The sequence below is a fragment of the Pleurodeles waltl genome, chromosome 7 (assembly GCF_031143425.1).
Source record: "Pleurodeles waltl isolate 20211129_DDA chromosome 7, aPleWal1.hap1.20221129, whole genome shotgun sequence".
Classification (NCBI taxonomy): domain Eukaryota; kingdom Metazoa; phylum Chordata; class Amphibia; order Caudata; family Salamandridae; genus Pleurodeles; species Pleurodeles waltl.
Window position 1 is genome coordinate 965,502,717 of NC_090446.1, and position 26,088 is coordinate 965,528,804.

General features: G+C 45.4%; 1 protein-coding gene across 3 annotated transcripts in view; it reads right to left on the bottom strand.

Annotated features, from left to right (window-relative positions):
• The window catches only part of TBC1D16 (TBC1 domain family member 16), a 618,682-nt gene that overhangs the window by 322,855 nt on the left and 269,739 nt on the right, over positions 1–26,088 (bottom strand). The window lies entirely within an intron of this gene.

Genomic DNA, 26,088 nt, shown 5'->3' on the forward strand with positions numbered 1-26,088 from the left:
GACAGAACAGTTACGTTTCAAACCCAAACATTTCGGAAAATATGCCCTCAAAGACTGTTTAGAAAGCTTGCTGCCATGGGCACTTGCCTGCTTGAATGAATGTGGCCAATGCGAAGAAATGGGGTGATCATGATTTTTATAATCTGGCACACACATAAAACAGAATGGGCCGATGTTAATCTAAGGTGGCATTCACTGTATACTACCAGAATACCAATAACAATACATATAATATTCTGGTGTTACATAATATTGTAGTAAAATTAATAATAACCAAAATATTGTGAAAGTAAGATACGTATAGATTTACTATACTTCACTCCACAGCTAAGTATCGCGATAATACAGTTACAAGGTACTTAGATGTGAAGTTGAGACCAGTAAATCTATACTAACAATATTCTGACATACAGCCGAGATTCACAGCCCTTCAGGCATATGCATACACAGTAAGGAGCGGTGCTGCAATTAGTTGTAATGAGAATTTACGGGAAGACACTCATGTTGGTGAAAGTATGCCTCCTGTGAAGTGTCGTGGACTTAGCGGTCCAATTTCTCATGTTCTCCACTGTGTTAGACTAGGAGCAAGCTTGTGGTTTGTGAAATAAAGAGAAGGATCTTACTTCCAGGCGTTGTTCCCGAAGGTAGAGTTGCTCTAGTTTCCACTATAGGAAAATACAGTCAGACGAACAGAACTCCCACCAAAAAGTGTCAGATCATTCACACAATATAAAGTGGCTGGTCCAACATAATTTCTGGCACCTCCATGCCTATTTACACCACCACTGAACCACTTCGTTCTTGCACAGCACACCCTTAAAATGTACCGAATGTGCTGGAAGAAACTGCACAGAACATTTCTAATGTGGGTTATGGAAATTATCACCACTTTAGGGGTATCAGTACCCACAGTCATGACGGTAGTCCCACCATGACATAAGAAAACATTGGTATCTGTTACCAGCTAGCATTTACGCCATTTCTAGCTCTCATGATGCTGATGGGAGACATTCTGAAGGAAAAAGCTCCACCTGTATGGTGGTGAAGTGAAAACATGTTAGAATCATGTCCACCAGTTTGTGTAAGGTGCTTCCTCGCCACACAGGTGGACTGGTGGCCCAAGCGTCCAGGCCTAAATGAGGACCGCAGTTTTTACATGCTTTTCTTTTTAGTTCTTGTACTCTCAGTTAGGATTTTCTAGTGTCTCTGGAGCCCCTGGCAACTCAGAGTGCACTGGATTATAAAACATGCCCGTATTTCTGTCAGTTACAACAACAGGCTAACAGAAGGCAAATTGGTGGCTGCCCTAAAGCAGTGGTTTGCAATTCAGGCTCCATCATCATTTCTCCTGGTCTGCTAGCCCTGAGCCTTGGACATTTAATGGTTATGGCCAATGTGAGTCTGTCTGCAATCTTTTGCATTGAGACTGGGGTTCGCAGGTGCAGGGAATTCAGAGATCCATGCACAGGCAATCAGATGTACATAAACAGAGGCCCCGGTGCAGAAGAGAACCTCTGTTGGAACTTAAAGCCACCTGATGGAGGTATGTAGGACTGGTTCAACTGTAAAACTTCACTCGACTTGCTTCAAATGAACTATGCCAGATTTATGTGTTGGAAGGCCTTGGCAAGACCTGTGTTCTCAAGTCATTTCCAAGTACTGTCCTGTGAGATAGTCACTGGTCTGACTTTCAGTCACAACTGAGCTCTTCTCAAGATATGAACCTCTCCTGCAAGCATATTCGAGTCACATTCCAGACATCTGAGTAACAACTCCTGGCTTGTGCAAGGATCTTCTCAGAAGTAATCAAGGATTACATGCACAGGACTGCACCTCTATTGGTGATCTAAAACAATTATAGGCTTACATCCCCTTTAGTGGGAGTCACACGCCTTTGGTTAACAGCCATTAAATTACAGATCATTACTAGTTTGGTTGGAATACCTCGGAACACTGTTCCAAGAGTAATCAAATACCCAGAATGACATTCTCGGTTTCCATTCAGTGAAACCCAGCAGTGTGCCAGTGCGGTGAGCACAGAGTACCATGAAACAGCAAGGGCAGTTGCCATGATGTGGCACAGAAAATGCAAAAAGGCAACACTTTCCGAAGATCAGTGAATGACAGCGCCTCTGTCATGGAGAAGGAGACAGTAACCCCTACAGAGGTGGGCAGAATATGTATGGTACCGAGTCACTTACTAAGCTAATTCCAGCAGTCAATGTGGAATTCGAACGCAGTTCAGGGGCCTCAAAATTTCTGCACTGTGATATTTCAAGTTAACTTCTATTTCTTAAGCGCTCGTTCATTGGGCGTTAGGGGACAATAAAAGGGCTGCAGTAGAGTATTAGAAAACTGCTGATAAAAGTTAGGTTTTCTCACTTTTCCTTAATTGCTCAGAAATACAACATAGTGAAGAAAATGCAGCATCTGGTTCCACACTAGTTCTGGATACAACAGATCCAAAGGGAAGGAAGAGATATCAAAATATGTTTTCTTGCCAGTCTGAGTTTTTCTACCCTGGACGGTCAGAAAATAGGCAGTTGAATATCTGAGTTGTCTAAAAGTACAATAAAGAACAAATTGTTTAAGAATAAAAGCTGATGAGTATGGCAATGAGAAAGAGTTTTGAAGATCAAAAGCCTTAATGTATAACTGCATCATGTCAAAAGGGGTGTACATAAAAAAAAGAATGAAGCTCCATTCCCACTGTGGGTATAAAGAAAGGTGCTGGCGGAAACAAATGTTTCAAAAATCTTATAACAGGTGGCCTAAATAAAAAAGGCTGACCCGGCAACGGTAAATACACTGAAAGAGATACTAAATAGCTTTTCACAGTGCCCAAAACAAGGCCTTGCTAGGCCACAGACAGAACAAACAACAACTCTTTAGACAACTTTGCTTGTAGTGGGTCAATTTGTTGCGTGCCATAACAAAATTATCCCAATGACTAGCCTATACCAATTTTGTTGATATCGCCTCGCAACTAAGTTAACAAACAACCTCAGGAGGAAGGTCGAAGGAGGTCAACTGCTGCTGCTCAATCTCTAAACATGGAGATGCAAATTATGTAGGTTCAGGTGCAGTACCCTGCCCTTCTGCTGCAATAGAAGATCCTCAAAGCATCAGCTTGGTCGGAGGACAGATGCTCATGCCCAGGAGTTCTGGGTACTACGTTCTCCTGGCTCAAATCTGGTGCTGCTTGGATAATTTGGGCCTGGTAGTTCCTGATCTTCTTCAGAACTGGGGCAGGAAAGGCAACAGTGGGAAGGCGTACAAGAGTCCTAAGCTCCACTCTGGGTGGAATATGTATCATAGAGAGCCTTCTTGGGATCTCTTATGCACAAAAGTGCTGACATTACACGTTTTCAGCAGTGGCGAAAAGCTCAAGCCAGGGTTCTCCCCACTTATGGGAGGTGCCCTGCACCACCTCAGGGTGTAACTGTCATTTATATGCTGCTAAGTGCCGGCATCCGAGTTTGTCCACCTTGGCATTTAGAGATTCCGCTAGGTGGTTCACCACCAGAGAAATTCCCTGGCAGTCCAGTCAGTTGCAGAGAGTCTTCTGGCACAGGACTCGAAACCCCCACACCACTCTACTTGTTGTAATACCACCTGGCAGTGGTGTTGTACATGAGCATCTTCACCAGCCCTCTTCGGATGGTGGGCAGGAAGACCTCTAACACCAAGTGAATTTCTCTCAACTCCAACAAACTAATGTAAACGAGAGCTTCCGCCAGACATCAGGGGGGCTGATCTCTCCCCCTCCCAGATGGCCTCTCCAACCCCAAAGCAATGTATGTGTGAATACTATCAATTCTGGGTGGGGTAAGGAAATGGCCACTGACCCAATCGTTGTACAGCAGTCACCACTGCAGTCTCCTCCAAAATCTGTATACAATCCAACAGATTATAGCTGTGTCCACGAGGATATCAGGTCCCACTGTAGAGCCCGCATATGCCACCCGGCATGCTTCACCAGCAGGATGCATGAAGTCAGTGATGCCAGCAGTCTTAGTCATCCACACTAAGATCCAGGACAGAGGTTAAACATTGGAAGCATAGCATGGCCTAGACTCTCTGCTCTGGGGAAAAAGACACAAAACTGTGCCGTATCCTTAATGGCTCTGATGAAAGGGTGCATCTACAAAGGACTCAGTTGTGATTTTGATAGTCAATGATTTGACATGGTGCGCCGCTGTCTGGAAGTGGCTGACGACTGACTGCCTAGGGTGAGCCAACCTTCCAAAACAAGTCATTGAGATTTGGGAAGACTAACCTCTAAAGGTGTGCTGCAACTACAGCTAGAACTTTTGTGAATACCAGAGGGGCACTGGTGGGGCCGAAAGGGAGCACTGTGAACTGAAAATGCTCCTGGTGTATAGATGCAAGTAGCTCCTTTAAGTGTTCAGGGTGAGAATATGGAAATAAGCACCCCGTAGGTCCAAAGCCATCACCAATCTGTGCGGTCTACAGTAGACAGGACCTGACCTAACGTGAGAATCCTGAAATTTTCCTTCCACAGGAAGACATTGAAAAGGCATCTTTATAACATTAAAAAAAAGGAATAAGGCATTCACCCTACTTCAACACAAGGTAGTACAGCGAGTAACACCAAGTTCCAAATTTCGAGGCCTGAACCCTCTCTATGGCCCATTTGGACAAAAGGGCCACCATTACCTGCTGCAAGACAGATAGGTGGTCATCGTTCAGCTGGCCATCCTTTAGCTGCCCTGATGGTGGTGGAAGGTGCAGAGGGGAGGAGAGAAGTAGAAGGGCGGAGCCCGATGTACCATTGGAGAACCCACTTTTTGAACTTATGTTTTGCCACCGTTGGGAGGAAATATCAGATCCTGCCTCCAACCGGGTGGCTGTGTGCTAGCAAGGACACACTAAAACAGTTTTGAGGCAGCAGATGCTGGAGGGGCAGGGGAATTAGCTGTATATTTTCTCTGCTGTCCTGTGTCTTTGGGAGCTGTGGCCTATGCCGTGAAAGGGTTAAACAGACTACTGGATTGGTTTAGGAACCAGACGCTAGCAAACTAAAACCCCCTGCAGTGGCCAGAAAATGTGGATGAAAGTGTTGGCGTTGTCTGGTAGGGCAAAAGGACCCTAGAAATGTGCTGTGGACCAGCTTTATTTAAACTTTTGCAGGGCCGAATCTGCCTTGCTGTCAAAAAAAGGAGAGCCGTTGAATAACATGTCCATCAACAATGCCTGGACATCCCTGGAAAAAGCATGTAGACCTCATCCAGGTGTGGCACTTGAGTGCCACACTCTTACCCATCACTCAACCTAAGCAGCTGGTCGAGTCCAAACCAGACTGCATTACAAACTTTGCAGTGTCATGGCCATCCAGGATAGTTTGGATCAGAGACGTCCTGAGGTTGTTAAGAACTGCAGGCAATATTTGACCCACTGTGTACCATAGGGCATCAGAGTAGAGACATAGAAGGCAGTTGAGTTTCGCTAAACACAGAGAAAGGCTTGTGAAAGAAAAGATAAGTTTGCCAAAAGTTTCTATTCTCTTAGACCTGTGATCAGGTGTGATGGTGGGGAAGGTGGTGGGATTTACCCTACTGCTGGATGTATGTACCACCAAACTCTCTGGTGTAGGTTGTTGTGTAAGAAAAGCAGGGTTTATTTTTGCTGGGCAATGGCACCGAGCATCCTGCCTGTTAATTGCTGGTCCTAAACATGGTGTTGCCTAAGTGCCAAGGAAAGTGACCATAAGGGCTTCATCAAATGTCAGTAGAGATTCTGTAGGTGCTTGACTGAGCTGGAAAATCTTTGTCAAAACATTGGTCTTTATTTCTGTAGTGGGAAGCTATGGGTCTAATGCTCCTGCTGCCCTTAACATAAAAACAGTAAAGGAGGTACTTTCCTCAATGGCAGGGCCAAATGGCGAAACAAAGCCAGTATTTGGAGCAATATCAAGGCCATCTTACTTACTTCTTCCTACCAATTTTCATCATCAAAATTGTTGCTGTTTGAATCAGTGCCGAAAAGATTGTGCAACGTTTGGGCACTAGTACCCCACCGCTTCAGCAAGAACACCTCACCATGGGACTCCAACAGCTGGTCAGCCAAATTCGGACCCACAATCACACCCAGCTCCCACACCAGGAACCTTGGAATAATCATGCAATAGCAAACTGGATAAGACCACACAAGTCAACAGAGTCACTGCATCCTGCTTCCATGCCCTGAAGATGCCGAAGAAGATCTTCAAATGGCTACCAAGCAACATCACTAGAAATTTAAATCAGCAGAGACAAATGCAGTGAAGGAGCTCCAAGTTTCTGAATAATTGTGACCAACTGATTCAGGAAGTAGGGAATCCTAGGGTACCTTAGTATATTGCAGACAGTGTCCGAATTGTAGATATTTAAACATTTGTCTCTTCTGGTGAAGTTCTTCTTGCAAATCGACAAAGGGCTTAAAGTCATCCACGTGCCAAAGCTGTCCCACAGTTTGAATGCTGTGATCTGACCACTCTTTCCACGTTATTGGTTGCCCGTCAATTTGGATAGCTTTATTGCTATTGAGGGAGTCTTTGTCAGCTTTGGGTTGTTTACCGTGTGTTTGTCCGATCCGTGGCCCAAACCCTACTTACTGTTTTCTTTCACTTGTGCTTGATTTCTGTGAACAAGCCTTTAAATCATGTTTTTGCCTTGTCACATTTCTGTGCATTCAAACACAGATGTCAAATGTCAGACTTCCAATTAGCTTGGTCTTTACTTTTTTTTCCTCTGACTTCAAAGTAAGAGGCTTTATGTGACAATCATGCTGGCTACTGCAGGTGTGCTGGAAGAAGGCTGTAGGAAGTTATTTTTTTCGAGCACTCAACAAAATGTAAGTGTCTGTAAATGAACTGTGCAGATATTTCAGAATAAATCAGAATTAGGAAAGCACAAAAGAAGCAATTTTTGGTAATTCTGAAGCGTGGTGGAAACAAATACTTTAATATGATCAAAACAAATCAATACACTAGGTGATAACCTTTCCACATATTATGGCTTGTGCACTGTATACTTATCAGTAAAACTGTATGTCTGTGCAAATGTAATGGGCATTTTAATAGATGTGCTGTCTGCTACAGCACCGTGCATACTCTACTTCCCCGCCACTCCACACCACTGCTCTCCACTCTGCATCACTCCACTCTGCACAACTGAACACTACTCTGCCCCATTCTACTCTTTGCCACTTCACTTTACACCACTCCAGTCTAGGCCACTCCATTCTACAACACTACACCACTGCACTCTAAGCGATACACTCTATGCTAATGCATTCTACTGTGTACTACTCCACATTACTCTACTCCGTATCACTGCACTCTGTGTCACTGCACTCCACCCTACCCCATTTCATTCTACGCTACTTCACTCTACTCCAAAACAATCTACTCTGTGCCTCTGCACTGTACTCCACACTATGCCACTGCACTCCACTCCACACTAAGAAACTCCACTCTACACCACTGCTTTCTATGCTGCACCACTCTGCTCAACACCACTCTACTCTTCATCAATGCACTCTACGCCACGTTAACTCAAAACCAATGCATTCTACACCATTGCACTCTACGTCACTACACCCTATACCACTCTAATCTACTCAGCACCACTGTACTCTGGGCCAGTGCGCTCTACGCCATTCTACTCTGCACCACTTTACTTTAGGCCATTGCACTTTACACCAATGCACTCTATGCCACTCTACTCTCTGCCACTGTACTCTACTCTGAACCACTCTTTTCTATTCCACTCTACTACACACTATGCAAATGCACTACACCCTGCACCACTCCACTCTACCCTGCACCACTCCATTCTGAAACAATCTACTCTATGCCACTGGACTCTACTCCACTCCAAGTCATTGCACTCTATGTCACTGCATTCTAGGCGAATCTACTCTGCACCACTGTACTCTAACCACTTCACTCTAGGCCACTCCATGATGCTCCACTTTATGACACTCCACTTCATGATACTTCACTCTATGACACTCTAATAAACTACACTCTATGCCACTCTACAACACTCTGCGACACTATGCAATTCCCTCAGCACCACTCCTTGCAACTTTACTCCACAGCCACTCGAAGCCAACCTACGACAATCTATGCAACTCTACGACACTCCACTCTTCCAGTATAGTGCGCTCTTTAAGTTCTAATGACGTAACATATTCCACTCTACGCAACTCCCTCTATGCCACTACAAGTTACTTTACTCCACTCTACTCTGCTCTATGTCACTCCACTCAAGTCTACAACACTATATTCAACTGTACGTCCTGCCACTCTATGACACTCTAATCCTTTCATGACTCTCTACTCCTTCCATGACACTCCACAACACTCTATGCCACTCCTCGCAACTCCGTGACACTCCTCTCAACACCACTCTATAGCACTCCATGCCACTCCACTCTACTCTTCTCCACTCTGACACTCCTCTCTACGCCACTCTCCTTTATGCCACTAACGTTTAGTCCTGTTGAACAACAGCCACGCTGGGGCACAACATCAAATCAAATCAAATCATAAATATTTATAAAGCGCGCTACTCACCCGTGCGGGTCTCAAGGCGATAGGGGGAAGGGGTTACTGCTGCTCGAAGAGCCAGGTCTTGAGTAGTCTCCGGAAAGCGTAGTGGTCCTGGGTGGTCCTGAGGATGGTGGGGAGGGAGTTCCATGTCTTGGCCGCCAGGTAGGAGAAGGACCTCCCACCCGTCGTGGTGCGGCGGATGCGAGGGACGGCGGCGAGAGCGAGGTTGGCGGAGCGATGAGGACGGGTGGGAGTGTAGAAGCTGAGGCGGCGGTTGTGGAGTTCGGGTCCCTTGTTGTGGAGGGCTTTGTGTGCGTGGGTGAGGAGTCGGAAGGTGATCCTTTTGTTGACGGGAAGCCAGTGCAGGTGTCTCAGGTGTGCGGAGATGTGGCTGTTGCGGGGTATGTTGAGGATGAGGCGGGCGGAGGCGTTTTGAATTCGTTGCAGACGAGTCCAGGTGGCTCGTGACGAGGGCGTGGGTCAGGGTCTTTCTGGTGTCGGTGGGGATCCAACGGAAGATCTTTCGGAGCATGCAGAGGGTGAGGAAGCAGGAGGATGATACGGCGTTGACTTGTTTGGTCATGGTGAGAAGTGGGTCCAAGATGAAACCGAGGTTGCGTGCGTGGTCTGAGGGGGTCGGTGCGGTGCCAAGGGCCGTGGGCCACCAGGAGTCGTCCCAGGCGGTCGGGGTGTTTCCGAGGATGAGGACTTCTGTTTTGTCTGAGTTCAGTTTCAGACGGCTGAGTTTCATCCAATCTGCGACGTCTTTCATTCTGTCTTGCAGGTTGGTCTTGGCGCTGGTGGGGTCCTTGGTGAGGGAAAGTATCAGTTGAGTGTCGTCGGCGTAGGAGGTGATGATGCTGTGTTTGCGTACGATGTCGGCGAGGGGGCTCATGTAGACATTGAAGAGTGTCGGGCTGAGCGAGGAGCCTTGTGGGACGCCGCAGATGATCTCGGTGGGGTCTGAGCGAAAAGGTGGGAGGTAGACTCTTTGGGAGCGGTTGGAGAGGAAGGAGGTGATCCAGTCCAGGGCCTGTCCTTGGATCCCGGTGGCTCGGAGGCGGGATATTAGGGTTCGGTGGCAGACTGTGTCGAAGGCAGCCGAGAGGTCGAGGAGGATGAGGGCGACTGTTTCTCCGTTGTCCATCAGGGTTCTGATGTCGTCTGTGACTGAGATGAGGGCGGTTTCTGTGCTGTGATTGGCTCGGAATCCGGACTGAGAGGGGTCAAGTAGGCTGTTGTCTTCAAGGAAGTTGGTAAGTTGCTTGTTGACGGTCTTCTCTATGACTTTGGCGGGGAATGGGAGGAGCGAGATGGGGCGGAAATTCTTCAGGTTGCTTGGGTCCGCCGTGGGTTTTTTCAGTAGGGCGTTGACTTCAGCGTGTTTCCAGCTCTCGGGGAAGGTAGCAGACGAAAACGAGCTGTTGATGATGGTCTGGAGGTGCGGGGCGATGATTTTGTCGGCTTTGTTGAAGATGAAGTGTGGGCAGCGGTCCGAGGGGGCACTGGAGTGGATGGAGTTCATGGTGGCTTTGGTCTCTTCCGTGTTGATGTGAGTCCAGGCATTGAGGGTGATGGCTGGGGTTGTAGGTTCTGTGGTGGTTGGCTGGGTCTGGTGTCCGAAGCTGTCGTGTAGGTCAGTTATCTTACGATGGAAGAAGGTGGCGAGGGAGTTGCAGAGGTCTTGTGAGGGCGTGATGGCGTTGGCGTTGGGGTTGGAGAGCTCTTTGACAATGTTGAAGAGTTCTCTGCTGTTGTGGCTGTTTTTGTCCAGTCTTTCTGTGAAGAAATTTATTTTGGCGGCGCGGATCAGTTGGTGGTGTTCGCGGGTAGCGTTCTTGAGGGCAGTCATGTTGTCTGCGGTGTGGTCCTTGCGCCAGGCTTTCTCGAGGGTGCGGCAGGTTTTCTTTGATTCCTTAAGGGTGTCGGTGAACCAGAGAGGTGTTTTGGTGTTGGTCTGTCTTGGGAGGCGTCTGAGGGGAGCGAGGTTGTCTGCGCAGTTGGTGATCCAATTCGTGAGGCTGAGGGCTGCGTCGTTGGGGTCGTCGGAGAAGGTGGGTTGGTTGTCGTTGAGAGTGGAGAGAAGCTATTTCTCGGGGATTTTGTTCCACTGTCGACGTGGGATGGGTTGTGTGCGGAGGTGGCGAGTCTCGCGTTGGAAGGTGAAGTGGACACATCTGTGGTCGGTCCAGTGTATAGCTGAGGAGTGGCTGAAGGGTATGTGGTTGCTGGCGGAGAAGGTGGGGTCTAGCATGTGTCCGGCGATGTGGGTGGGGGTGTTCACCAGTTGCTTGAGGCCGAGGTTGGCGAGGTTGTCGAGCAAGGCGGTGGTGTTGGGGTCGTTGTTCTGTTCCAGGTGGAAGTTGAGGTCACCGAGGAGGATGTAGTCCGGCGAGGCAAGGGCGTGCGGGGAGATGAAGTCAGTGATGGAGTCGCTGAAGAGGGCGCGTGGTCCAGGGGATCGGTAGATGAGAGTTCCTCTGAGTGTGGTCCTGGGGTCGGTGTGGATCTGGAAGTGCAGGTGTTCGGCGGCGAGGGGGGTGTCTTCGGTGGAGGTGGTGACGTTGATGGAGTCCTTGAAGATGATGGCGATTCCTCCACCTACTTGGTTGGTGCGGTCTCTCCTTGAAATCTTGTAGCCGTTGGGGATGGCTATGGCGATGTCGGGGCCGAGGAGGCAGTTATCCAGGTATCAGTGATGAAGGCGACGTCCGGTGGAGTCCAGGAGGTCCCATAGTTAAAACACATTGGCAAGGCCAATAGCTTTTGCACAGGCAAAACCTATTGGCTTTACATTTGCTTATTACTGCTTTTAATTTGTCACTTCCCACAGCCACTGTACCACACCTTTTGGGTTATGACTCAGGAAGCTGGGGGTGACGCATCTCAGTTGCGGCTCTCCGCAGACGGTGAGGGGTGTGGCATACTAGCCCCCTGCGCAGACAGCCAACCTCCCCCACCTTACTGCTCACACTACCCTCTACACCAGCAGGGGGCTCCACTGTCAATCAAAACAAAACATAGTATACTGTTTATGTTCCCCTCTTTTTAGTAGTAATATTGTAATTTATTTAAGATAAATAATTTACACAGCTGTCCCCAAGTGTTGGGCGAGAAGATTGATCTCTATGTTAACAAGACATGATAACTCTGAATGAACAGCGCGTTTAAGTGGACAAGATGGATTGGTGTGTGTTTATAATCTACCAGCAGGGTTCCCTGAGCGACCGGGGAACTCAAGCCAAAAGATGATGCAGTTATTTTTCTGCGAAATTACCAAACGGTTTCGTCTGGCATTTAGGTTAGCTACAAGGTTTGGTGAAATGTCAATACTCAAAGATAACTTCCAATATCTGTCCAAATTTGACAGCTTGCAAGAACATCTGGGCAAGGCAAACAAGGCTCGAGCGAAATGACTTTCTGTGGCTCGGTCTGATGACATTTAGCGAGGGGATCTCAATCTTTCCCTCAATATTTTTACTCCTTTCTCACTTACTTTTTACCTCCTACTATTTTTTTTTATCTTGCCCATTCTCTTGCTTTCCCTCCCTTCTTCTCTGCACCTCTCATTTCAACACTCTCTCACCCTAGCTGTCTCTTCTCTCCCCTTGCTTTGGCCTCTGTCATTTTCTTTCTCTCCTCTTGCTTATTCCACTCAGCTCTGTATCTCTCTTCTCTACACAATTTCTCATCTCCCTCCTGGCTGTCTCCTTTCTTTACTCTCAAAGTTTTCACTATAATATGAAGGCTGCACATAGTATGACCTTTAGCTTCTTCAGACCTCGGGTATTATTTCATGAACAGTGTCTGTTTGGACAATTCTGATATAGAGTGAACACTATTCTTAATTAATATATACTTTTTAATACCATGTGGTGTATTTCTCATGAGAGTTTCACTGTATGGAAACAGTATGGTACAGTATAAACTCACTGTTTACAGTATCCACTTTCCTACTGATACCCACTTCATTTCTCACTGTAGGTTCGGTGACTGTGAGGAGTTTGATACAGATAAAGACAGTCCATAGTAGGGCATTAGTTATTTAACGGGGCTTGAGTATCAGAAGGAGCTTGGCTTTCTCCATTTCTCACTGTAGGTTCAGTGATTGTGAGGGGTTTGAAACAGATAAAGACGGTCCATAGTAGAGCATTAGTTATTTAACAGGGCTTTAGTATCAGGAGGAGCTTGGCTTTCTCTCAATCATTTGTAGACAGACTGAAGACTGTGTGCAATAAGGGTTTCCAATCAGGGATGTGGAATTCCTATCGCCCCACACCTGGGACATATTGTTTGGGATGATTAATGAGAAGCCTTCATTATTAGTGTGAATGCTGTAAATAAATGTTTTAAGGTCACACTGAACTAATGACAGTTGTTCCAGCAAAAAAAAAAAAAAAAAAAAAATAGAGTATACTCATGTTTGAAATGTTTAACAATATGAGGCTAAGTATAATGCTCCTAGAATGCTCTCTGATTAGATACAAATGTTTGCAGAAGCTTGTAAGCTAGAGTGAAGATTCTTTGCTTTCAGAAGAAAAAAATGCAGGTAGGAAAAAAAAAAAAAAAAGGTTTTGCTACTATGAAATTTTAGGTGCTAATTTTTTGAAGCATCATTTTTTAAAATGTATGCCAGTATTTCCGAAAATTATTCTTAGTGGAAAATCAGTGTAACCATTTTCAACACGGTTATGGGAAGCATGAAGAAAAAAACAAGCACTGGCAAAGCCAACCGATCCGATGTTTTTTGTGTGTCTTTTGGTTTCGATAATACATGACTTGTTTTGACATGGCTTTTGTAACACTTTATTGCTGTGGGAGCTGCCAGGCCCTCACCATTGTAACAAACACTGGCAAAAAGAAAAAAAACTCGTTTTTGGTCTCATAAAACACAAATTGCCACCAGTGGCATAACAAAGGCCCGCAGCCCTCCTCCAGGGCCCCCTTCCCACAGCAGCTGCCCTTAGTGAGTTTGGAAGGGAGGAGGCCCTCCATGTTCTTTGCAGGGAGCCCCTTCCAGTTTAATTATGCCACTGATTACCACAGTAGTTCCTGGCAATGAACATAACTATTTTGTGTGCCAATATGTTCCTTGTGGAAGAGCAGAATGAGATCACTCACAGTAAAGCCAGCCGATATATAGAGAGAGAAACAAAAGTTTAATAAAAATAAAATGTCTTTGTTAACGCTAGACCTAATTGAGACCCAATTCTTAAAGTCACAAAAGTGCTCCCATGGTATATGTCTTTGAATTAGTGGCTTTTATGAATTCACAAAAACTTACAGAAGTAGACCCGGAAACTGTACTCCTAGAAAATATTTGTGAACTTTATTTTAGCACAAGCAAATATGAATGTGTAGATTTGCTCGTGTGAAAATCTATTGAGCGTTTACAAGTGCACTTTCCCTCCACCCACTGTTTTCCCAACCCTGGAAGAACTTCTACTTCTACCATTGTCATGAGTAAATTTCAACCTTTCTCATTATGGAAAAAGATTAGAGGAGAGCTTGTGGAAGTCCTTAAAACATGCAAGTTAGTAGGTTTGCAGACCCAAAGGCATTCCAGCCCTGGAACTATTGCTTTCTGCTTACTACAGCCCCAGTTTGAAGATCTGCAGAATGGATGCAAGATAAGGAAATTGCTATAGTAGGGTATTCAAGCCCTATTATAATAGTAGCCCTGGCATAATCAGAGAGGCTATTATCAGAGCTCTTACAAAATGAGATTGCTACTATAATTTGTTGCTGCACTACATGGCACCAAAGGGACTAGTAGATATTTGTTTTACAGGAACAAGCAGATTTAAGAAGCAACCTGTCCCACGGACAAGTAGATATTTTATTAAGTTTCACAACCCTGCCATATATCTGTGATTGACTGTTAATGTGAACTAGGCTAGTTGTGAAGTGTATAATATAGCGTAAACGTTGAACATAACACATGCTTGCTACACATAAGAGTTATATCTGTGGTGGCAAGCTATTTTGAACTCACTTTCAGACCTCTGTCATACTCTTTTAAAGAGTAATGTGCACAAAAGAAGCTTGTATTATATTATCAGTGATGTCATTTAAAATGCCATCAGTGACGTCATAAATAATTTCATAGAACATGTTATGAGTGATGTAATGTGTGGTCGTAAGCGGTGCATGGTGAAATCTACCAGTTATAGTTAGCTCTGCTAACAATAACTGGTGAATTTCTGTGTTATTTTTTAGTTCAAAACAGTATGTTGGCACTGACATGTTCACCTAACTATAATGTCAGTTTAACCTTTATTTTTTGTGAACTTCTAGGATTTTTAAGCACAAATAAGTTTTATCACACCTACCTATAATATTACTTTAACCTTTGTTTTTTTCCAGTGAATTTCTAGGTTTTTTGTAACGTAAAGTAATATTTTATTACTGTACATAGAGTCAATCCCCCACTGCACATTGTCTTCATTGCATCTTCTCTTCAAAGTTGTCCACTAATTCTATGGATCAATTCTGTTTATAAACCGATTTGCTTATACCTTCTACAATAAACACAGTTGACCCCCTACAACCCTGAAGCCGGCAGCCTCATCAAAGCCTTGTCATAAAAGAAAACTCACAAACATCCCATATAATGTCAACTTCCCTCCCCGTTACTCCTTCGAAAAAGGTAGAATAAGCGACCTACAGCTGCAGTGTTAGGGCTTGTGTCAGGGACCTGGGTTGGCAAGGTGGTTACTCAGCCGCCACAGGTGGGGCTGTGTCAGCAGGTTTCTGCACCGAGGGGAGCAAACACAACAACTTGAGGTAGGTCGGGCAAGTCAGTTAATTGAATTTAGTATATAGGATGGTGATAAATGGGGCCCAATGATCAGGGTTGGAGTCCGGATTTGAATCCACAGCTAAAGATAGTTTTTTTCGTCCTTAAAATGTACCATTGTTTATGTAGCTACCCTGTGTAGACAGGGATCCTGTCGAAGCCCCAGGCGGAGAGTATGACCTGGAGAGCTGCCCCTAAGGCCCTCATGGAACATATAAAGGGTTTGTCACGGATTAGGGAGCCCTAGTAAAGTGTAGCCCGGGAAACTCAGGATTAATATATTAAAGGCCCCATCAATGTCGTCTAGAATTTGTTCCCAATAACGGACCAGTTTCAGGCAATGCCAGAGTAAATGCACTAAGGTACCTGTACCTCCTCAGCCCATCCAACATTTGTTTGTGTGCCCTGAGCACCAAGACTGAAGACGAGCGGTACCAGTAGGAAACAACTTTATATGCTGTTGAGTGTTTGCCATGCTGTGAGCTGTGTGTCTAGCCCGGTAGTAAATTTCTTCCCATTCTTTGTATGTGTCCTACCCAATTTAGCCTTCCACCACATCTGTCTCACTATTTTACCTGGCAGCGATGCCCACCCTAAGAGTGCGTAGATCTCTGTGATAAGATGTCTATTGTCCCTCTCAAGAAAAACCTGTTTCTCGAAGTGCATAAGGGAGCATTTCGCACATGGTTTGATGAACGGATGCATCACCCAGTGCTGTATTTTTAAGTATGGGATATGGTCTGCCTCCATCAAACCATAATCCTCTTTGAGTCGGCCAAATAGGATTATCACCTGAGTGTCAAACATGCAATTTATGCTCTTGCAGCCACCCTTCTGCCATTGTATAAAAACTTCCTGCTGCATGTCTGGTAGAAAGAAGTCATGGGTGAGGAAAAGGTCAGCCCAGCCTGGAGCACTACAGCCTCCCAAACTCTGAAGGTGGAAGCACTCACTGGGGATGAATAGAGACCCCATACTCTAGGTTTACGGGGTATCCATGGTTCTCTTCAGATATGGAATTCTGCACGACCTGGTTCATAAACCACCAGTGTTTCTCAGAGGTGGACTAACTCTACTCTACCACGAAGCGAACCTGAGTGGCTTGGAAATATTGAGATATCATGGGGACTGCCAATCCTCCTTCTGTGGTCTTATGAAAAATAAATACCTATGAAACGAGGGTTTTTTTCCCATCCCAGATGAAGTTATTAATCCCCATCAGCGGGGTCTGAACGGTGTGTTTTGGTGGAGTCAGTGGCAAGGATTTGAAGACATATAGGATCCTTGGGAGGGATACATCATTTTGAAGGCGCCTATGTTGCTCAACGATGGCAATTGCAACTGTCACAAGTTAGCGTACCCCTTTGAATGGGAAAAGACTAGGACGATACACCATTGACTCTTACCGGTGCCCATGTTAGCTAAAGATGCCCTGGACCCAACTTCAAAATCGGTCTCCGAAGCCAAACTGTTTCAAGGTTGCGAAGAAATAAGGCCAGTGTACTTCATCAAATGTCTTTTTGGCGTTGACTGAAAGGAGGCGAATCTTCCTCCGAGACCGATGGATCTTGTCTATGAGGTGTAGGATGTGCTTCATGTTATCCCCACAGTGGCAACTGAGGATGAAACTGGCCTGATCAGGATCGACCAGGCCAGGCATAAGAATGTTAAGGCGGTGTGCAAGAATGCTTGTAAACAACTTGGCATCAATGTTAAGAAGGTCTATAGGACCTGAATAGTGTGCTAGCTTTAGCAGATTTGGGAAGGATGAGATGGATGTCTCAAGCATGGTGTCTGTCATGTCCCAGTGGAGCCGGTTAAACAACGGAGCCAGGGTGTGACAGAATATCTTGTAGAACGGAGAAGTGTAGCCGTCTGGCCCAGGTAACTAGAACAACTTCAATCGGGTGATAGCTGATATCACTTCCTCAACCTTAATCGGCTCTTCCAGTTTATCCGATTCAAGTGAGGGTCATCTGGGACTCTGCTAGGTATAGCGGGATGCCATCTTAAGGGCAATTGAGAGCTTTAGTTTCTTATAAATATCCTGAAAGACTAATGAGATTTTCTATTTCCTGGGAAATAGTGAGTGAACAGAGCAGCCATTTTAAATGCATGTGCTGGACACTGGTAGGTATGAGTTTCACAGCTACATGATGGCCACTCTGAACCCTGGGCTGCTTGGTGTCAAACAACTCAGAATGACAAATCCAAACTGGTACCAGTGTTGTATTTATTCTAAAATGTACCCCAGGGCTCACTGTAGAGGCGCCCCCTGCAAAAGCTAAGGACCATGGCATGGTTGCTGGCCGGTTGCAACCAGCCTGCCACCTCCAGACACAAGTCTGAAACCCTGGGGTGAGAGCTCTTGCTCTCTGGGATTCAGAAACAAAGTCCTTCCTGGTGGAGGTGCTAACATCCCCCCTCAGGAATGTGCACTGCCCTGCTGGTGAGCTTCAAAGGGCTTAACGCCCTTGAAACTCAACCCCCAGGCCTGCTGCTAGCAACAGATGGCCACTCAGTTGCAAACCCCCACTTTTGGCAGGAGCAACGGTGGGAAAACTAAAAGGACAGGAGGAGTGGCCCCACCTAGCATGCACCATCCCCAAGGTGTTGCATGTTAGGTGACCTCTCCGTTTCATTTTCCTCCATCTTGGATTAAATGAAAATAGCCATTCAGATGCAGGGAAGTGACCTCTACCCATAGGAAGTGGTCACTTAGTGGGTGTAGCCAACCTAAGGTAGATGGCCCATTGGCCACTACCAGGTTCCCCCCTAAAATGCCTACTAAGCACAGTATTTAGTGGCCATCCCTAGACCAAGAACTTAGAATCGAGGGACAGAAGAAGAATACCAGCACCAAGAAGATCCAAGGCACGAGTTCTGTGGACCTGCTGCACCAAGAAAAGGCACCAAACCCTGTCTGCTGCACCCAGGCCCCGCCAGTTGCCACTGAGGAGCTGCTGGACAACTGAAAAAACTCTAAAGAACCCCAGAGGACCTCCAAACTTCAGGCTTCGCAAATTGCTAAAGAACTCCCTCCAGAGTGTAGGTACCACTCCAAATCCACAAGGAACCAACAAACCAGTGAGGTCCGCTTCACTGACACGACGCTAACTCCGGGAAACCAGATGCCGCAGCCGGACCAAACTACACACCAACAACCGTGAGGTCGGCACACTGGCAAAATTCGGAGCCACCCGAACTTCTCCAGCTGGCACATTATGCCCACCATTATGCCACAATCGTCCACAGTATGCCCATCAACAACCTCGACCAGCCTGCAAAAGAAGAACTTGGTACACCTACTGTATGATTTTATATGTATTTTTAAAGGCTATCCTCCATTGATTTATATGATGCGTAATTAAGCACAAAAATACTATTTTTATTAAACTTCAAAAAATCATATCTCGAAAAGTACTAAACCAATTCTGATGACCTTGGTCTTAACATTTTCATACAAACTTGAAGTCTTTTTATAAAGTGGTCTTGAGGTATTCCTTCGAGTGTGTGAGTTGCAAGACTGATGCAGTGAGTACAATGAATGCTTTGCACTTCTCCAAGATTGGCCTAACTGCTTGGCCAAGCTACTATAAAAATTAGAGCATTAGGTGATCTAGTTTTTACCTCTGTAAACCCACATGTGGTTGCCTGGACCCCCTGCACAGTGTACCTAGCTTGGCACACTACACAGAGAGCCAGGCTCCTACCAAAATAGCTATCAGTTCCCCCCGGACTACTAGCTTTAGTGCTTCCCCAAGTGAGGCCACAGACGCTTCCCCGGAATTGTTATGTCGAAGGAAATCAACAATTACCTCTCGTACTGCAGTTACACCAGCTTCAGAATGGAGGAGGCTATTGTGGAACCTCCACTGAGAGGATCGGACAGTGCTCTGGTCCACACGGATGATCTGCGAGCAGGGGGCTTGATCAGATGAATACCTAGTAGTGATGGACACATCCTGAACAAGAGCTTGTATTGCGGGGGAGACTAAATTATGGTCAATACAGGCATATGTTTTATGAGCTGCAGAGCAGTGTGTATAATATAGAGTATTAGAGTAGGAGAGTCACCACCACAGGAGAGGCATCTCCCAAGCCACAATTGTCCAGCCACTGCAGTCCCTGAGATGGAAAAGCTCCAGACTGACCGAAGCGCTGGCCGGATCAGTCCAAATTTAAATCCATCATGAGGTTCAAGTCACCCTCACTAAGATGGCTGCGTCAGGGGACTGCATAAACGATGAGAGGGCACCCACAATGAATTTTTCTTGGTGGTCATTGGGGGAATATAGGAAGGTAAGCATAGTGTGAAAGTGACCCACTTGTATCCAGTAGGCAAGCAACTGTCCTTTAATCTCAGCTACTTTGCTCAGGACCTCATCACGGAAGCCCGAGAGAGAAGGATTGCCACCCCACCCTTTTTCGCAGGCCCTGAGGACCAAAACTGATGCAGAAACCAGAGGGATTTCATCCTGTGTTTATATCTGGGGAGGAGATGTGTCACCTGAAGGAGGCAGATGTCACTTCCAGACTGCTCCTGGAGAGACAAGATGGATGCCAGCTTGGTCAGATTATTAAGGCCCTGAATATATTGAGGCAGATCAAGCTAAACCTCCAGGGGGCCGAGATGGACTATAGGCCATGTCGTCACCCCCCAGCACACTACCCAAATCCCTGGGAGAATGCCGAACTAGGTAGGAATACTGCAGACCCTGAACATGTGCAAGGCTGCAGCGGTCTGAGTATTGTGAACCAAATAATAAACAAGTAAATTAACAAAGGTAAATTGGAAGCAGGTCATGTTCCAGTCGGAGAGGCAGTGTGCGATTGTTGATATGTATGAGTGTGGAGTCATACCTCCACCACCTCAGACCAAAGCAACAAAGAATGGTCCCTGTGTGTAGACAGAAGTTAAAAAGTCATAGAGATTAGGAGGTGCAAAGAGGTTGTGTGGGATTCTTGCCAGTGCCACATTGTCCAGAATGGCTTGACGTTCCTAAGGCTGTTTTTTTGGACTAGGGTGGGGGTGTTTCTGATGTTTGTTTGACGTTTGCCAGGGCAAAGGGCAGAGCCCTGGGGGGACCTGGGTGTTAAGTGTGCACGAGAGTCTCCGGGCAGGCCAAGATCCAGTGAGCTTACGCCAGTGTCTTCGATTGAAACAGTTGGCCCTCCAGCGAAAGACCAGTCAGACCCCATACGAAACCTCGTTGGAGTGTAAGAATTCAGTGATTGGTTTAAAGTCTCTGTGGAGCTAAAGGGTGAGCACAGAGATATCCTGGAAGACTGCTATTTGATGTCCGCAGAAGTGCATAGGGTGCGAGTCTCTGGCCTTCTTAATGATGACTTATTTGGTCTGGAAATCGTGGACATATGCCATGATGTCTGGGGGTCTGGCGTTGGGGCTTCCAGATCGACCAACCCAGTACACTCTGTCAAGTTGCAGAAGGGGGCTTCGTTGGCATGGCCCAAGATACAGTGGAACAGTGCCTGCACATAGCACTGTATGTCGGAGCCTTCGGCGCCCAATGGGACCACCAGCAGGGGAACACTGATGCAGCAGGACCTGCACTCCATGTCCTCCCTATGGGTCTGAAGGTCAGCTTGCTGTTCATGCAGACAAATAACCTCCTGCCTCACCATCTTTATCTCCTCGCCCCTGGCCGTTTCATTGTCTTCTAAAGGGGATACCCGCTCTCCCACAGAGTTCAGGTCTTGCTTCATGTCATGCAATTCCTGGGAGAGGTCCTTCTTGAGATCCTGGATATCCACTTTGATAAAGTCGAACTGGAAGACCAGTAAGGCCAGGGTCACCGGTGCCAGGAATTGGTCGGGATCCTCCTACGGGTCCTTCTGATGAGTCTGTAGAGAGCACTGGGTGGGGTCTTCAGAGGCAAGCGGGAAAGAGCAGGTTTGCGTGTGGCACATAGAATGTTCTCACCCACAAGCATTCAGACGAGAAGGCAGAAGGGGTGGTGGGTTTGTCGCCACCTCCAAAAGGCAATTCAGCCTTGGTGCGTGCAGCCACTAATGGCCCAGGGTGAGACCGGCTACGCTGGACGTCATCTGGAACCACCGGGTCTGCTCCGAGCAAACGCAACCACCTCCATGTTGCACTGCCTGCCACAGCCTTGTACTCACTGCACCCCCCAGGGCCAAACAGGGTCAGGGGTAAGGCGGCTGGGGGTGAACGTTGGGGTAGCTTCTCCAGCAAAGGTAAATATGTGCCCTGTTGGTAGGTCAGCAGGCAGGTGGGTCTGCAAGGGTCGATCACATCACAGTGCGGGCCCTGGGCTGTGCTACCACCAAGGGCCTATCCACCACTGACCCCAGGGCTCTCTGTCATCACCAGCTTGGGGCCACCGGCTCCGCACCAAGGGATGTCCCAGGGACCCCCTCAATCCATGCTGTTGCAGGCTGATCTTTGTCACTTTCAGTGTCAGGGTAGTGATTGCGTGATCAGGAACCTGAGGCGGCTGTCCCCTCCCCTCACCTCACACACAGTTGCCACGGGAGAATCAGAGCCTCTCCAACTCCTCAGGTACCTCCACATCGACCCCACTCTTCGCGTTTTTTGTCAGCCACCGCTCTGGTGAGTGGATGTGTGGGGCAGCTGGCCAGGCATAATTCTCAGTGATCGCCAGCTTATCGATCCAGGGGACTGTAAGGCGGGCCACCAGACTGTAGCAACAGTCCTCCAACTGGTGTTTCGAGTCCTCAGTAGGGGTTAGAGGATTCTTCTTCCCTTGCACACCACGGGGTTGTCACCGCTGCAGGAAGGAACAGCGCGGCACCCCAGGTGACATTCAGGTGGTGAAGCCCAGTACGGCTCACTGCAGCTAGAGGTCTCTGGGAGCCAAAACAAGCTTTTCCTAGGGTAGCTCATAGATCTCGACTGCTTCAGATACAATAAAGGAGTCTGCAATGTACCCTGGGACTCTGCTATGGATGGCACTTAGTGGTGTGGGCAGCGGAAGAGCAATGTGCACGTCTCACACCACCAACGTCTTGGCCAAGCCCCCGTTAGCTTATTTTAAAAAAAAAAAGAATGTGGCTAGGCTGAAAAAATTTTGCACAACAAATACCTAATCCTAAAAAATAAAACAGAGCGGTAAATCTATTCAATAATTGATAGTGCTAGGGATAGACAATGAAATGTGTTTTTATGGGCTTGCCTCAACTGTCGCAAGAGTCTTCTGAGATCATAAATTTATACATTTTGTTCCAAAGTGTTCTAAACACAGGTCAGCACAATTGCCAGTTTCAGCCAACATTACAATGCTGTAATAGTATTCAGATCTAAAATTACGAGTAAGTTAAAAAAATCACTACTGATTTTAACCATCATTTTTATTACAATAAAATAATTTCACAAATATTACAAACCTACAAAAGCTATATAAACAAATTAAATCATCAATTGTAAAACAAAGAATATACCCAGCTTCACTTCTTTCCTAATTGGTTTTTCAAATGGAGACACCTACTGAAAACTTCTTCAGACTCTCATGAACAGGAAGCAGTTGCACCAACCCAAGCTGCAAAGCCACCAAAACAGTCACTTGTTTGTTTCCTCCAGGACACATGTCAAAAAACTGCCAGAGGGCCTGATTTAGGTCTTGGCTGAAGGGAGTACTCCATCACAAATGTGACGGATATCTCATCCACCGTATTATGATCCTGTTACATCCTATGGAGATCAAAGTACGGCGGACCGGATATCCATCATGTTTGTGACGGAGCATTCCATCCGCCAAGATTTAAGTCAGGCCCAATCTCTCTTCAAAGTTTATTACTTACAAACTGTGCAAAACAAAGACAAAGCAATGAAAAAAACAATATAGCATGGAGACAACAGGCATATTGCAGCACTTACAATCGATGCACTGCCACAGACTTCCTTGTATAAAGATACACAGATGTCCTGTAAAAGAGAGCAGCTCAGGATCTTCTACATCTTTTCCTCCTGGGAATACAGTACCACCTCAAGTACAGTCTACTCAGGCTGGCAACAACACAGCCTACTTAAAAAAGCCTTTGTTTTGCTGCCTCTGCAAGCAAAGTATTTTTTTAATCGGAGCTCAGCAGAACTGCTCCGGACAAGTTGCCTTAAGAACATAAAGGCTCCTCTAGGTATTAGTTTTTCTTTTTATAATTTTCCTTAAATGAATTTCCTTCTTCTAGAAAAATCAAAATGTGTTATTTTTTCCCCCCATAAATTATGTGACATGCTATTTTTGCTATTGAAGATCTGTTTTCAATGTTCCTCCCATAAAAAGAAAAATGACAAAATTTAAAGTTACATACTGCTCAATAAATAATAATGCAGATTCATCACTATCTTGACCAAAATTGTGTGCCTCTGTTACTCACAGTAACATGGAGTACAAACAGAATGCGTCGCGTTTTATAACCACATGGCCTCTTTGCTGAGATCCCTTAACACTGTAAACAGTGGCTGTCAAATGTTCTAGTAAATAACTCACCCTTCTGCAAGTAAACAGTGTGTATGTTTGGGTTTGGTAAGAAATGCAACAATACTGACATCTCTACACAGAGTAAAAACTTTCTGTAGAAAGTTTTGCATTAACACTAGACCCTATGCACTGACATTATAACAGGCTTTGCATTCTCTAAACCAGTACCCCGCATGTTAATTTAGCCACTTTGATAAAAGACTAGATCCTTCTCTTACAAGTGTAAGCACATTGAATTCGTACCCTTCATGACAACTTAGTATGTCTAGGCCACACCTTTGAACAGTGTGAAAGCTGGGTGTGAAACGCTTTACTAACAAAGTAACCTTCTAAAAATATATTTTCTGTGAGTAAATACAATATATAGTTTGCTAACTGAAAGCCGAATCTCCACTAACATTTCTGAACATTCACAAACTCACCCCTCTTTCAACAGCTTTTCTCTGCATTGATAGGGTATATGATTTAGTTTCTTAACAGCACCTTCTCTAGTGCCACCTCAGCACGGAGTGCTTTTTGTACAATAATTTACATAAACACTAGTTCCTACGTTTTAGTTTTATAATAGAACAGAAATTCTAGATACAACATTTTCATAACAGACTACCTACTTTCCTCACACGGATGCACAGAGTAAAATCATTATTTTTCAAACGTCATGGGCCCTCCGCTGAGTCCTCTGTACAGAGTGAAAGTTAGGTATAAAATATTTTAGTGCTAAAGTAACCCATCTGGAAAGTTTTTTTTATCGGGATCATTATACGTTTAAGTAGATTTGCTAAAAAATAAATAAATAAAAAAATAAAAAAAATAAACTTTAGTGTCAAATAAGCCATAGATGGATGTCATAAGCTTCGCTGAGGAACTGAGCAGTGTGTATGCCTATTTCCCCTAAAAAAAGGTTTTATATTTGCGTTTCTTTAGCCCACCCTTTAAATTCAGATTTAGCAACTAAAATGCTCTCAAAACACACCATTTACTCCTTCAACACATCTTCACTTCAAAGGTAAAGCTAAAGATGAAACATCGTTTATTTGTATAGCACACTTTTTTTTCTAGTAACTTTGAAATATATACAAAAGCAAACATACTGCAATAGAACATAATTACTAATTCAAACCAATTAGGACCAGAACACCAATATCTTTCTCATATCTTGAACATTAATGTATTACTATTATTTTTAAAGTTTTCATTACTGAGGTTTTTGGTATTGACAATTTAAATCAGACAAATAATCTCCAAATCCTTAGGAAGCACACTATTTTAAAATATGCTTAAAAATAAAATAATATTAAACACTGTAGTCACATACACACATACACGATACATTAATCCAACATTATATTTTTTTAGAAGTATCTGACATTTGAGCTGTTTCTCGGAGATAGCTGAATACACCACTTTGTTTTACTTCCAAATAAAATCACCTCTTCTGAGCACAAATAAAAGGGATTAGATTGCTTCACCTCCAGACCACCAAGCACAATCTCAGATATCTTTGGTTAAGCAACAGGTATACATATCTCAAGCTTGAAGCGTTGAAGCCAAAATCATATCACAGCATTTTTAGAACCATGTAGTAACTGTCAACTACTGGTTGGCCTTAATATAACCTTGGTCTCCTATTGTTCACACAGCAAGTGTATCTTTTCCACAGTACTTCTATTACATCTATTATACTCCTCTATAATAAACTATTTGTCAACATCAGGGCAGTGCGCGCTCTATGGGCAACTAGAATGCAAAAACCAAATAATTTCAAGCTAACATAATTTATGCATTGTGCTGATATGATTTTGTTTAACTTTTTGCATTGCAGAGTTTAATCCTGAGGACTTATGTTCAGCATGCACATAAATACTCTTCTCATGTAATGTACTGCTGCAGGCTTTCAGACTGAGTCAAGGTGTGGTCCCTTTCCAGGGCCTTCTAGAAGCTTTCCCTGCAGCATGCCTGGGTGTGGTTGTTGGGTTGGGCTAAGACTCTATAAAAGGGAGCCGAGCCAGCCCAGCTCCACGTGCTCACTATTCAGAGGTCCCGGTGCAGAGCAGCAGCAACTTCCTGAGCTCCTGTTCCGGCAGCCTACTTTGATCCTCCAGGCCTTGCCCTTTTTTCACTTTCATTAGTGATCCTAGATCAGGGTGGTAAGACGAAGGTTGGGCTGGGCCCCCGAACCCGTTTATGAAAACTCTTGAGTTCTTGGGCCTAATCTTTGCATGATAATCTAAAGTACTCTTGTGCGTGTG